Genomic DNA, 15,739 nt, shown 5'->3' on the forward strand with positions numbered 1-15,739 from the left:
AAATGCTTGATTAGGATGGTCCAGAGCTAATGCTCATGAACCGTCTTTGTAAGCTCAAAACTAAATCAATTAGATTTTTCCTGTAGTGTTTCCAAGCCTGCTCTTCGCTGGTCTCTGTATTTGTTTGTAGAGCTGTAAAGCCTGCTTACCATAGCATGTATATGTGGAGGATTCAGACACTCCAGATCAGCCACGCACCCTATTCCTCAATTCAGCATGTATTGCAGTGGCCACCTCTTTCGTGCATGAAAAGCAGTTACAACAGGCTGTGCACCCTGCTCCTCAATTCAGCATGTATTCTAGTGATCGACTTATCGTGGCCGAAAAGAGGAGATGAAAGGCAATGGATTGTTATGCTGAGAGCTACCAAAATCATGCAAGGCCTTTTCCTTGCAATAGAAAGAACGCTATCTTTTAGGTATGTCAACGTCCTGAGAGATGATCAAACGAAGACTGCATTCGTGAATGGAGGTGATGAAGACGATTCTCTCGAATGCAAATCGAGAAATTTTCCTGTGCACAGATTCTTGAAAATGCAAGGCGAAATCCTTGTGCTTCGAGCAAATGCATGATCAGTTTTATCAGGTGCATCCCTTGTGCTTTAGCACCTCGTAAGCCTTCTGGACAGCCTTAAAGTGTTGATCTATTTCTTCTTTCTTGGCTTCTTTCGCAGAATTCTAATCCAGTAGGATCAAATTGTTCAAAGTCAGAGACAAACTTTTTAATTGGTCCTGTGGGGTCGCCATCAGTTAGAAACTCTGCAATGCGAGAACCCCTTATTACGTGTATCCGATCAAAACCACGTTTGTTAGTATACTTGCAAGATTTCTCTCTCTGCTCGTCCTCTGTTTGCTACCTATAGAGTTCACAGATGGCTCTTAAGCAAAGCACAATGTCCACATCAAGCACAGACAGCATGTCAGCTTCAAAATCCCAAGAATAGTTTTTGCACTTCAACTCTGCTCTCTTGAAATTCTGAGAACCTTCTGAAGAACTCGAATCATCATCTGAACAAGAGCTTTGAGGTTGTTCAACACTATCTTCATCATCATGACTTTCAGACATGCTACCCTCACCAGAAGCCAGGGAGCTTCCACTGCTGTCGGAACTTCCATCTACAATAAAGCCACTTAGGCTAGAGTCTTCAGAACTGTCACTATCTTCATCACCCTCTTCACCCTCACACACATCCGCTCTTTTGAGCCAAGTCCTGCTTTCAGTCTGTAAGAATTCACCTCTGCAATACCCTCACGATCTGCCTTTTTCCATTGTCATACGTACCAGTCCCAATAAGTTTTCCCTTCTCCTCTTTTAGCTGAGCGACCAAAAACTCCTCTTTGACAAAAATAACTCTAGTTTCTTTACACCCCATAGGAGATCTATGCACCAACTTTAATTTTGACCTTAAGGACTAACGTAGGGTATCTTTGGAGTCATGAATTGCCCCATTAACAGTTAGCTTTACGATGATCTGTGCACAAACTTCGACTTCAGCCTTGAGGATTGGGTGGCAAAATGCTCCCTCGGTGCTTCACTAGTGCTCTCAATAGCCCCGTTGAAGGATTCCTTTACTCGCTTAAGCAGCTTTTGAGAGACTTCCTTCAACTCTATTTCATTAGATGATCGGCTTCCACAAAGCTTCCTTTGATTCCACAATTCCCTGCACTTTTCTTAGAGATCATCATTGAAATTATCAGCTTGATAATGTCCTTTGGCATCAGTTTTTCATATTTTTCTAACACACACACAACATGCATCCAAGCAAAATCACACACACACACTAACGGAATATATACATTGGATGCGGATTATCGTAATGCATCTCACACACAATGAATCACATGCGGAAAAATAACACAAATGCACAACGAAAAAAATGGAGGTGTATACGGCTCCGATGCACAGCAGCACGACATCCACCCCCTCTAAACCTGCGCATCCTCTGGATGAGCCAACTATCCAGGATCATTCAAGTCCACAAACAGGTCGAGTCCTTCATCAGTTTCTAGTGGACCTTTTTCTCCATCAGCTTCATCATCCATATTCTCTACTTCTTCTGCTTGACTTTCTTCTACCTGCTCTTCTTCTGCCAATGCTTCAAGTGAATATTCTTCATCTTCTCTTCTCTTGAAAATCTTGACCCGTTTTCCAGCAATGGGCACCCTCAATACTGTTCGATCTAATTCAGCGAACTAATAGGTACCATTGTTAAAAACCTGTTTCACCTCATATGGTCCAAACCATCTTTGAACCATTTTTCTCATGCTACTATGCTGATTCTCTAGACTACTATCATAGACTAAAACCCAATCTCCTTCTTTTATGGCTCTAGGCCTCAAGCGATGCCTCAAATCAAACCTATCCTGGTTTCTGAGTCGGGCTGCCTTCAAACGATCAACTGCTAGCTGCACATCTTCTGTCCTTCTCTCTAGTTGACGAATCCCAAGAGCTAGAAGCTCCTCCCTTGATAAATTCTCATGCCATGGAAGAACACTCCACGTGAGAGCATAGATTTCTGTAGGCATGACAGGCTTTTGCCCATACATCAATTCTGCAGGCATATATCCAGTAGTCACGCTATGTGTAGAGCGGTTTGCCCACAATGCAAAAGGTAGTAATCTCGACCAATCTCCAATCCGACCTCTACATGCTTTTGCCAATGCTTTAACTATTGGCGGATGTCCTCTTTCGCTCTTCCCATTTCCCTCTGGATTATAGGCAGTAGTTAGAGCCAACTTAATCCCAAGCCATGAGAAAAATTCTCTAGCTTTGTCTGCATCTAGCTCTCCACGATCAGCTATAATCTTGCCTATACATCCATACCTGCAAAATATTTCTTCCAACAAGAATTTACATACTGTAATGGTGGTCTTCGTCCGCAAAGATCTGCCTTCAACATAGTTTATAAGATCCTCCCTAGCCAAGACAAGATATCTCATTTGCCAAAGTCCCACTGGCAAAGTAACCAAGTCTACCACCCACTTATAATGCATACATAGTGGATAAGTCCGATGCAACTCATCATGATGCCGCACTAAAGAGTAAAGCTGGCAGTCCCTGCAAGTCTCCACAAAGTGAGAACATCTTTATACATCCCTTTCCACCAGTATCTTTCTTTGATTTTCTCATAGGTAGCCCACACACCTCTATGACCAGCCCATGAGCTCTCATGAAACTCTCGCATAATCTGCATCTGCATTGCTTCCTCACAAACTACTCTCAAGGGCAAGCCGCCTCTCTTCTTTGGATGCTTCAAAACAAAACCATCTTTCAAGAAATACCCATAAGCCTTCCTTCTGATTTTCTTGAATTCATCATCTGTCCAATCAGCTCTTCGAGTCAATGAACTTAGATACTGTCCAATTTGTAGCCACTCATCAACATAAAGTTCTTCAATAAAGGCTTCAACAGTAGATACATGACAATCATGAACAAGGACAGAAGCTGCAAACTCTGTCTCATCATCTTCTGCAAGCATTGACTCCTCATCCTCATATCTCGCCCTAGATAGCATGTGAGCAACTGGATTATCTTTCCCTGCTATGTGTCAAAATTCTGGATTCAATGATTTGATATAGGCAATTCACCGAAGCATCGCTATATCTGGAGTTGAGCAACTAGTAATCATGCCAAGCAAAGGCAAACAATCTGTTTCCACAACAACTGAAGCTCCAATAAAATACCCTTTGTCACACTTCAATGCAGTGACTACTCCCCACAACTCTCTTTTAATCTGCGGATATCTCCTCTGCCGCTCATTAAGAACTTTAGCTCCAAAACGGATTGCATATCTATTTCCATCAGCATCATCCTGTCCCACTGCCCAACCTATGCCAATAGGGCTAGTATCAACTGTCAACATGATTGGCCGTCCACACTGATAATCCACCTTGCGAAGAGTAGGAGCTGACTGCAACAGCTTCTTGAGTTTACGCATGGCTTTCGAATGCTTCTCATCCCAATGAAATTTCTGCCCCTTTCGAAGCAGCTGATAGAGAACATCTGCAATGTGAGCAAAATGAGGAATCCAAATCATGTAAAATACACAAGCTCCCACAAATCTCCGCACCTCTGAAGTAGTCGAGTAATAATCTGCAATCCTGCTTATGGCATCCACCTTTGCAGGTGAAGGCTTCCTGCCATAATATCCAACCATATGCCCAACTATGATGACTTCATTAACACCAAAGACAGATTTCAGCCCTAAAAGAGTCAAGTTTACCTCCTCTAATCATGTCAATATTTGCTCACAAGAAACTAAGTATTCAGCCACAAACTATCTACATCCTCGCAAATCAAGACTTTCATTCTTTTCTTCTTCTGCACAACCCTTAATAGGCACATCATCTAGGAAAGGCATGGTATACTGCGGAATATAGTCTCGTAGAACTCTATGCATAGCATTCATCATATGAGCAACTGAGTTGGTTGCACCTTGAGGCAAGGTACACATCCTCACAAGACCAATAGGTGTCCGCATAGTAATAATATCCCTGCTTTCCAAGGCAAGCTGAAACTGATCATAACCTGAATACAAGTCACCTAGAGAATAGATGGCTCGTCCTGCAAAAGCCTCAGCAAATTCATCCACAACTGGACATGTTCCCACATTCCTGATTGTCACTTTGTTCACAGGCTGCATATCTTGAATAAATCTCAAAGTACCATTCTTCTTTGGTACAGTAAACCACCTGTTAGAATAGGGCGCAGAAGAGGGTTCCAAAATACCCATCTTAATCTTCTCATTCAGCAACTCTATCAGCTTTGGCAAGTGTGCTTTAGGCACAGGTATAGGACGTATATTCCATGGTACATGAGGGACAGTGAAGATGACCATAGGTGCAACCAATTCGGGACTAATGCAGCCAATTTCATGAGGAAAGAAAGCAAATGCCTTACCATGACGTCCAAGCATCTCTCTAAAACATTCTTTTTCCACTGGAAGTAAGAAATCATCATTTTCAATCTTCAATTCTGCAAGAGTTTCAGCTGTAAATTTATGTCCAATATTTGCAGGATCTCTCAACATAGGCTGCTTCATAGCTCTTTCTATCTGCTCATCACTATCAGAAGGAAGCGGCCCTGCAACTGGCTTAACCTTCTTATCAACTGTTTTATACTTCGTGTCAACCTTGGCATCAGTCAGGCACTCTTTACTTTGCTGCAATTTTTGCAAATTTTCAGCAACTCTCAACTCTGTTGGCTGAAAGATTTCAGCCCTTTGCTCTATGGACTGCATGGGTGTAGCCTGAAACTCTGTATGCTGAAATTTTTCAGCATTCAACTCTGTTGGCTGAATGGATTCAGCCCTCGGCTCTATGGACTGCATGGGTGCAGCCTCATACTCCATATGCTGAATTTTTCCAGCATTTAACTCTGTTGGCTGAAAGGTTTCAGCCCTCTACAACTCTGTAAGCTTATCAAGATCAGCCATAAATTTAGTTTGCTGAGTTTTCTCAGCCTCTAACTCTGTTTTTAGCACAAAATCAGAAATTTCCTGAAACATATCCAAGGTTTGCACAGGTATGATCTTTGAACCCTTACATACATCAGTTTTCAGCATTGTTCCCATCTCAAACAATGTATCTGCACAAGACATCCCTTCATACAATCCATCTACATGCTCTTCTGCTTGCAAAATACCTGCAATCTTCAACTCTTTCTCCTTACGACCAATGTATTGCCTGGCAGCTCTAGGCAAATCTACTGAACTATCTGAAGAAAAACCAACAAAATTAGTGGAGAAAGACTGGCTGCTAGGAGGCGAGATCTCCTCTTTTCTCCGATCCGTACCACTAGCGTCTCGCAAGACAGCGGTACCTAATGAAAATCCAACTCCTTCGCAGGTAGTGGTGCCTCACGTAAGGAGTCCCTGTTTCTCGGATGATTTACCCCAACAGTCATAAACTGAACAGCTCGCATACCATCCTTACTGCGTATCTGTGCATAAGCTGAGCCGTCATCCATCACTTTCGTTTCCATTCTTGCTTCTGTAATGAAACGCTGTCCAAGAATAATCGGATAAGAGCAAGAATCCTGAACAAAGCAATGATAATCCTCTTCAACATTACCAATAGAAATTCTAATGCTCGGACAAGCAGCATACATATCACCAGAAGTATTATTGGCAGCTCTCATGCGCCAGCCATGCTCTGCATCCATAGGCCACTTGCCACTTTCATAAACTCCTCAAGCAATAAGATTAATCTCGGAACCATGATCGACTAAAGTGACCAAAGGAATCTATTTCTCTCCAATCCTTACCACCATCTCAGTGGTTGCTCTAGCCCAATGACTACGTGAAAAATGGCTGCGAGGAATGATAATAGGGGTATCATCATCTTCATACTGCATAGGCTGAACTATTTTCTCCAATTGCGGATTGACAGAAGCATTCTCAACCATCACTGCATCATCATGCTCTTCCCCAAGATCTCCATGCCATAATCCCTGTAAAGCAGGTCCTTCCATTGCATGTCGTTTCCTCCACAAAAGATCCTGCATCTGATCGTGTATTTCTCTTTTAGCAATCCCAAGAGCTTCTCCAACAATAAAACTGACTTCACGATTCAAAATTCTTTCATGAAAAATCTTACTCATATCCGTCTGCATATCAAGGTCTGACAAGAGCTTGAATCCTGGCTCCTTTCTTGGTTGCCTCTTCTCTTTCATCTGCTTGTCTCCCATAGGTTGTTCAGGACCTGATTGAGCTGGAGAACTTGACATAGGTGGAGCTGTAATAGGTGGTGAAACAAAGTCACCCCCTCTAGTCTTTTTGGAGGTGCTAGGACCCTCCTCATCTCTTCTTCTCTTTTCCTCAACCATGGCATCTAAACCCTGTGTTTTCGCCATATAAGCAAAAATAGAATACCTATCAACAGGCGAATCCCATCTTGTTTCTCCTCGAATGATGGAGCCCACACAAGTCATAGTAGATGCCTGAACTTTTCCTCTTCTCGCTATCTTCAGGGCAGAGGACCATAAGGCAGAGTCTCCATCTGATTTCTGCTCAAGCTGGACTCCATAAGCTGAAGCATCTCCTCTTGATCGCGCAGCATATCATCAACGAGCTTCTTTATGCCTCCCTTACCAAAGTTCGTGTCAAGAGGAGCGCCAGTCTCTGTCAGCCATATCTTCCCATCTTGTCCCCAGAACACTACATTCTTCTTACGCGGTTCCTGAAAAGCATCACAATCTCTGCAGTGTTGGTGCTCTGTACTATCGCACCAAATACATCATCTCCCTTTTCTTTGGCCAGCTGGAAAAGCAGTCACTGGAGTAGGTGCTACAGCAGGTACTGACATAAGTTGCTCTTTTAACTTACCAACTTTAGCTTTGACTGCTTGAATCGTCAAATCTGCCAAGCCTTTAATAACATCATCTACAGATAAGGGCACTGGAGCAGCAGGAACTGGTGGATTTACAACAGGAGGAGTAGGCTTAGGCATAGAGCTTGCAGCAGGGGTAGAAGAAGAGGTCTCCAAGGATTTTTCAGAAGCAGATCTTGCATTATGATGCAATCGTACTCTCCTGCGCTGTTTCTTAACAAGAGCATTCACAGCATCAATGACATGTCTCCACTCGGTCTTTAAACCTGAATCGGTAGCTTGATCTTCCAAAAGATCATCCAACTTTTCCTGTAAATCAGCATCAATAGCTTGTAAAAATAATTTCACTTTCTGCATCTCCAAAGCTTGCTGCTCAGTTCCATCCAACTGATCATAGCGGCTCTCAAACTCTCGTAGAAGGGCGGTAAACTGAAAGTCCCTTATTAGGCATAGAAACCCATGCTAAGAAATTCATGCGGTTCATAAGACCTGTATCCTCCAGGAAATATTCATCTTTTAATGCCTTCTTAAACTCTGCCCAACCTGCATGTGTTTCTTGAATTTCTGAAATTCGGACTTCAAGAGCGCGCACCACAATCCACAAGAAGTAGCGGCTCCAAACATCTTGAGAAACCCCAAAAAACTTCATCTTTTCTTCATATAAATGAAGGTAAGTTGACACTTGTTGGCCATTGAACTGCTTCATCTCCTGTTGGACAGCTTTCAAGGCATCCATGGCATCACTATCACATTTCCCGTGAGCTTGCTGCTGAATATAAGTGGTAAATGACTGAAACAGGTTCTTCATGACATTGTCATCTGTCATCTCTTCTTGCGAGTCTCCCATCTTGCTAAAAAGTGACGTAGCACTTTCACGTCAGGTTCACCAGAAATGTCGTAGATTCTGTGTAAGGACTACTGAACACGGAGTTTAAGTTGCAACAAGTGAAGAGACTAACAAGAAGAAATCCAATTTTTGATGCCAAAGTTCACTATATTCCTTGTCAAGTGAGTTACATGAAGTTCATGTTCAGAAAAATCTGAATATATCCAGTTTTACATTCAGATGCTTGAGTTCAGTTTTTCCATTGGCACTTGTTAAATTCTGCTGGGTAATAATTCCTGTGAACAAATTTTCAGGATTCCATACAAAGTAGGAGTTCTGTAGGCAGCAAAAGATGTATGCCCAGTCAAGCACAAATGAGGAACAATCTGTTTGTATCTCCAAAGCCAAAGCAGGGTATTAAATTGTCTTCATCAAAAGGTGAGAGTATTCATTTCTGAGAGAGGATAGGTAGGCACTTCTCTTAAGCCACAAACATGGGCTATGGCTCCTGCAAGAGCTCTGGGCCCTTGTTCTTCAAGCAGTTTCTTAGCAGTAGGAAGAAAAATGTTCTTCACATCAGCATGTACATTCTGTAACTTGGGAGTTGCCTGTTCAGCAGAGGATTTCAGAAGATCCAGAGAGCTGAAAGGATCTATGTGCTGGAATCTGCAACCCAACTCCCATTCTAGAGTATCAAGTGTCCACATCTGGAATTGTGTATGCATAAGAATAGACGTTCTCTGTTTGCTAGCATGACCTGTTCTTCCAGAACGATGCACGAATGTCTCTGTGTCATTAGCCACATCGTAATGTATAATAAGATCAAGATTTTGAATGTCTAGACCTCTAGCTGCAATCAAATGCTTGATTAGGATGGTCCAGAGCTAATGCTCATGAACCGTCTTTGTAAGCTCAAAACTAAATCAATTAGATTTTTCCTGTAGTGTTTCCAGGCCTGCTCTTCGCTGGTCTCTGTATTTGTTTGTAGAGCTGTAAAGCCTGCTTACCATAGCATGTATATGTGGAGGATTCAGACACTCCAGATCAGCCACGCACCCTGTTCCTCAATTCAGCATGTATTGCAGTGGCCACCTCTTTCGTGCATGAAAAGCAGTTACAACAGGCTGTGCACCCTGCTCCTCAATTCAGCATGTATTCTAGTGATCGACTTATCGTGGCCGAAAAGAGGAGATGAAAGGCAATGGATTGTTATGCTGAGAGCTACCAAAATCATGCAAGGCCTTTTCCTTGCAATAGAAAGAACGCTATCTTTTAGGTATGTCAACGTCCTTAGAGATGATCAAACGAAGACTGCATTCGTGAATGGAGGTGATGAAGACGATTCTCTCGAATGCAAATCGAGAAATTTTCCTGTGCACAGATTCTTGAAAATGCAAGGCGAATTCCTTGTGCTTCGAGCGAATGCACGATCAGTTTTATCAGGTGCATCCCCTGTGCTTCAGCACCTCGTAAGCCTTCTGGACAGCCTTAAAGTGTTGATCTATTTCTTCTTTCTTGGCTTCTTTCGCAGAATTCTAATCCAATAGGATCAAATTGTTCAAAGTCAGAGACAGACTTTTTAATTGGTCCTGTGGGGTCGCCATCAGTTAGAAACTCTGCAATGCGAGAACCCCTTATTGCGTATATCCGATCAAAACCGCGTTTGTTAGTATACTTGCAAGATTTCTCTCTCTGCTCGTCCTCTGTTTGCTGCCTATAGAGTTCACAGATGGCTCTTAAGCAAAGCACAATGTCCACATCAAGCACAGACAGCATGTCAGCTTCAAAATCTTAAGAATAGTTTTTGCACTTCAACTCCTTTGCTCTCTTGAAATTCTGAGAACCTTCTGAAGAACTCGAATCATCATCTGAACAAGAGCTTTGAGGTTGTTCAACACTATCTTCATCATCATGACTTTCTGACATGCTACCCTCACCAGAAGCCGGGGAGCTTCCACTGCTGTCGGAACTTCCATCTACAATAAAGCCACTTAGGCTAGAGTCTTCAGAACTGTCACTATCTTCATCACCCTCTTCACCCTCACACACATCCGCTCTTTTGAGCCAAGTCCTGCTTTCAGTCTGTAAGAATTCACCTCTGCAATACCCTCACGATCTGCCTTTTTCCATTGTCAGACGTACCAGTCCCAATTAGTTTTCCCTTCTCCTCTTTTAGTTGAGCAACCAAAAACTCCTCTTTGACAAAAATAACTCTAGTTTCTTTACACCCCATAGGAGATCTATGCACCAACTTTAATTTTGACCTTAAGGACTAACGTAGGGTATCTTTGGAGTCATGAATTGCCCCATTAACAGTCAGCTTAATGATGATCTGCGCACAAACTTCGACTTCAACCTTGAGGATTGGGTGGCAAAATGCTCCCTCGGTGCTTCACTAGTGCTGTCAATAGCCCGGTTGAAGGATTCCTTTACTCGCTTAAGTAGCTTTTGAGAGACTTCCTTCAACTCTATTTCATTAGATGATCGGCTTCCACAAAGCTTCCTTTGATTACACAATTCCCTGCACTTTTCTTAGAGATCATCATTGAAATTATCAGCTTGATAATGTCCTTTGGCATCAGTTTTTCATATTTTTCTAACACACACACATCATGCATCCAAACAGAATCACACACACACACACTAACGGAATATATACATTGGATGCGGGTTATCGTAATGCATCTCACACACAATGAATCACACGCGGAAAAATAACACAAATGCACAACAAAAAAAATGGAGGTGTATACGGCTCGGATGCACCGCAGCACGACAACGCGCGCGCAGAGCATTAACCTGGAACTCATCTGAGAGCGCATCTAACCTGGAATTTAGATGCGCTTATACACGCGCCAGATCTCCCAGCTCTGATAGAAAACAATATATTTTTGATGAATGTGACCCATCCCATGTTTGTGTTTATCAGTTTTCTTGTTTATGAGAAGCATTAGCACTTAAGTTTTATGCTCAATGTCTAAAGAAAGCTCTTTGAAAATGTAGGTAATATATGATTTTTTGTATGCAAACAAATTTGTCTTTTTCCTGTGTTTTTTTTGCAGATGTCGTATCCTGATTCATCTAGCAATGACCCGGATTTGGATCCCATGAATGATACATTGGCATCGTTTGGCAGGGGGGTCAATGCATTTTTTGGAGGTTTTCCTAGTAGGGAAGACTTCATGGGAGAGATGACCAGACACCTTGGCCGCTCTCCCACAGCGGACGAGGTATTCAGTGTCATGTCTGGAACGCCTTTGACATCTTTGCCTAGCACTACTTCCCAAACTCCAATTGCAGGTACTCCATATGCAGGTACTCCACGTGCAGCACCTATATGTGCATCGGCTGAAGCACAAGCGTCAATCGACACACGTGTATCTGCAGAAGCACGTGCATCCAGCGAGGCAGAGGGTAGTCGATAGAGAGGGAGGAGGGAGAGTCGAGAGGGAGGACGAGACTTGTGTGGAGGTTGCCTAGGAGGTGGCGAGCGATCACCCTCACCAGTAGATCACATAGAGGAGCTTGTACGCTAGTACTATAGAGTTACAGATATTGGTGGCATCTTCCATGATGATGAAGGGATGTAATGGCGTACATGAGGAGCGTCGTGCATGCGACGTATAAAGATTGTTTCATTGCCTTCAAAAATCAGAAAAGCGGCTTGTGGCAGGAGGTGTTGAGGGCAGTCCATAGGAGGTACCCAAAACCTAAGGGTCAGCGATTCTCAGATGATTGGGGACGCACAAAAGTGAGGGATTTTCTTCACAAAAAAAGATCCCACCTCATGGCACGCACCATGGATTCACTGTGAAGGCAGGAGGAGGGACGTGAAGCCTATAGCCAACCACCTATGTGCCACCGCATAGAGTGGAAGAAAGCCAAGAAGAAAGCAGCAGAGAAAGTGAAGAGTCGTCAACACGCAGAGACGCGACAGATCCAAATGGAAACCATGGGATCGTTGCATTACGGATTGGGCGGTAGAGAGTCGTGGGAGGCAGAGTTTGTAAGTATATTTTGATTTCTAGTTTTTAAAATTTATATTTCTTTCAATTCTTTATATAATTTGTTCTAATACATTGTGTCTCATAATTGTTTGTATATATCATAATTGTTTTGCAGACTACTATCATTGGTAGGATACCTACTCCTAGAGAGGTAGGTTACCATCGAGGCCCTAATCGCGCAGCCACATGACTTCACTTCTATGAGGAGGGTCTCATCACTGAGGACCAATACAACCGGGCTATGAGGATTCGACAGCCAGAGGAGGTATGTTTTTCTTACTTTCCTATTAAAAGTATAGCTAATTATAACTTTTTCTCCACCATGTCTACGTAAGCAACCTTGATCTTTTGTGTGTGTAGGCGAACCCAGATGTGGAGCATAGTGAGGAGGGAGATAGCGACGCTAGTAGCCATGGTGGTACTAGCGAAGATGTTTCTTCTTCAGATTCATAGAGGAGCACCATTCCTCCTCTATGGCCTTGTTTTCTTGTATATGTATGATCCATCTTTGAGCCTACTTCTTGCGGCCACGCTTTAGGTCGCAAGCACTAAAACTTCCCATGTAAATGCTTTTGATCTATAATGAATACATGGACTTTTATTTTCAATTCTCGTGCTTTTAGATCCATTGTATTTTTCCCAAATGCACAATCTGATGTATGGGAGGAGGAAAAAAAAAACCAGAGAGCATGTGGTTTTTTTTTTCCAGTTCTGTTTTGCACGTCTATCCGTGCATTTAAATTGCAGAAAATGCGTGTTTATAAGCGCGTGTACAATGCAGAGTACACGCGCTAGATAATTCAAATTTAAAAAATAAATTAAATATCTTTTTAAAAAAAAGGAGATTTTCTATTTTTCGTTCGCGTCTACGGGTGCTTGTAAAAGCTCGTCTATAAGCATGTCTATATGCCCGTCTAATTGCCAAATAGACGCGCTAATAGACGCACAAAATGAATTAAATAAATAGCAATTTTGTTTTTTATGCATGTCTATATGTGTGTCTATGGCGCGTCTATTTTTGTGTGTAAATTCGTTCATGCATGCGATTATAGACGCGACACGGTAGACGCACAAATAGACGGGCAGATAGACGCGCCCGTAAGATTTTCTCTATATTCAAAAATCGCGTCTAAAAGTGCATCTATGAGGCCTTTTTGTTGTAGTGTATGTTTCTTATTTTTTATTGCACATAAATTTTCTTATTAAAGATTAAGAATTTAAATGATTCATTTGTCTTTTTTTTGTTCTATGGATTGTTTCACGTATTACTTGCTCATTTGTTTTGTTGTATTGTGAGGATTTGTCATAAACTTATAGCTAGTAACATTGTAGAGCAATGCTTATTGATCACTTACTTGTTACCTCCATGTGCATTGTAGTATCCAAGAATTTAAGGGCACAAATTCCCAAGTTTTCAAAGACAATCATTGCTTATTCCTCTAACTATCCTAATGCAAAGTCTAGTCCTAGCTACAAAAAACTTCATCAAGGATTTTGCAAATTTCAAAAAAACTTCTAGTTGGATATATGCATTGGAAGTGTACTTTTTGTCATATCATAAATTTTGGTTGTGCACCTTTCATTAGGGACCATTTTCTTGGTAGTGTGAAGAAGTGTATGCATGTGTGGAACCCCTACCAAAGAAGTAGCCAAAGCCATTCAAGAGCACTATGAAAGTAAGAGAGCTTCCATTGCAAGAGTGCCATGTGTTGAAGTTGAGATGTTTGACTCACATAGTGACATTATCAATCAATTGAATGCCTCTCAATCTTACATACTCCATGCTCCTAACTTTGGAGATTTTCAAGTACAACATGATTAGGAAAGCTCTCAGTTCAAGAACAAAGAGATTGTCTATCAAGTGTCTCTCCATGAGAGCTTTTGTGTTTGATAAGTGACCTTCAAACATGAAAGAGGAAGTTGAAAGGGTTGTTCTATGCAACTTGGGCTTGACTAAATGTACTATTATATTTGATGGTTGGTCCAATATTCAACAATGACCATTGATAAACATTATGTTGGTTTCACCAAGGGGGAGACATTCTTAAAAGCCATAGATAGCTCATGGAAAATTAAGTTAGGGAAGCATGTTTTAAGATTTCATGCAAGAATATTGAAAAGATAGGGCATCCTCATGTGGTGCAAGTTGTTTGATAATGCAATGAATCGTAAAAATGTAGCTAGATTTGTGCAAGAGTGATATCCAAAGATTAAATGTAGTGGTTGCAACACCACTCGCTTAATTCAATATTGAAAGAATGGTCTAAAGGAGGATATAGCATGGCTTTCTAGCATCATTGATGATTGCAAGAGAGTGGTTAAGTTTTTCCTCAAAGTCAAGTGCTTGACATTTATTGAGCTCATATGTCGTACATGTTAGAGCTTTCTATAAAGATCTGGTTTTGCAGCCAATTTTATACTTTGGAGTCCTTACTTCAAAACAAGGGTGTTATGATAAAAACATTATCTTGCATGGATATGCATAATTGGGTGGCTCAACAAAGTGTGCGAGTGGAGGGGTAAGGCTACCAAGTTGTAATCTCATTGTTTGAAAAGGATAAGTGATGGTGGTCTATGATTATTGCATATATTGTAATGATGCTTGTTATGTATGCCACATATAGCACAGATGAAGGAGTGGCAAACATGGGAAAGGTATGGATGACATGGTGGACTATGCAATAAAGTTTATAGTCTCATGAGGAAATCAAAGACTCTGTAATATTTCCACGCAATAAAAGTTAGTTGGTTAGTTTGAAAGTTAGTTAGTCAATTAATAAGTTAGTAACAATACTAACTAAAGACTAACTAAGGTAAAAACTAACTAATGTTAATAGCTAACAATTTTTGTTTAATTAAAAATATATTTAAAACAATCGAGAATCATAAATCTGATATTTTTCTTGGATTGACAAGGACCGTACCCACCCTTCTCATAGGAGTTATAATGTGAATGAGACTTATGAGCCTTATTAATCACTAGTATTAATGTGTATAGTTTGGATGGTCTGAAAATATTAGTTTTTTGGGCAAAAAAACTAGTATATTTTAGATATTATCCTAAAAAGATAGAACTGAAAGTCATTTAAAAGAAAAGACAAGTGATGTTTTAGTTAGTTTTGGGGATTTTATAAAAAGAAAAAATAAAGAAAAGTGACTCGCAAAATCTCGCTCGCCACGATCGCAGTCTACAAGCAGTAGACAGCACTTCAAACAGAGAAAAGAAGAAGGAGAGAACTGAGAGCTTTCTAGTCAAGTGTCTTGGAGTTTTACCCCCCTTTTGGAGCTAATGCAACTATCAAATTTATAATCTAAGCATCAGATCACTAAGTCTTCCAAGAGCCCCTCCACTCTTGTTCTCAGCCTTATCCCCTCTACTCCAATTCATTATAAATATGAGGCATGGGGAGGCACAATGGAGCATAAGGAGACCTCGAGAGGCTGCAAGCAAGAGGTAGAGAGAAGGATACGAGATTGTGAGAGAGAGCTTAAGAGAGAGAGAGAGAGAGGAGCTACATTGAGAGGCTGCACAATTCCCTCTATCTCGATCCTCGACTTAGCCATCTTCTCTTACCCTC

This window comes from Lygodium microphyllum, chromosome 4 (assembly GCF_053477565.2).
Source record: "Lygodium microphyllum isolate KBCC chromosome 4, Lygodium_microphyllum_v1.1.10, whole genome shotgun sequence".
NCBI classification, from domain to species: Eukaryota; Viridiplantae; Streptophyta; class Polypodiopsida; order Schizaeales; family Lygodiaceae; genus Lygodium; species Lygodium microphyllum.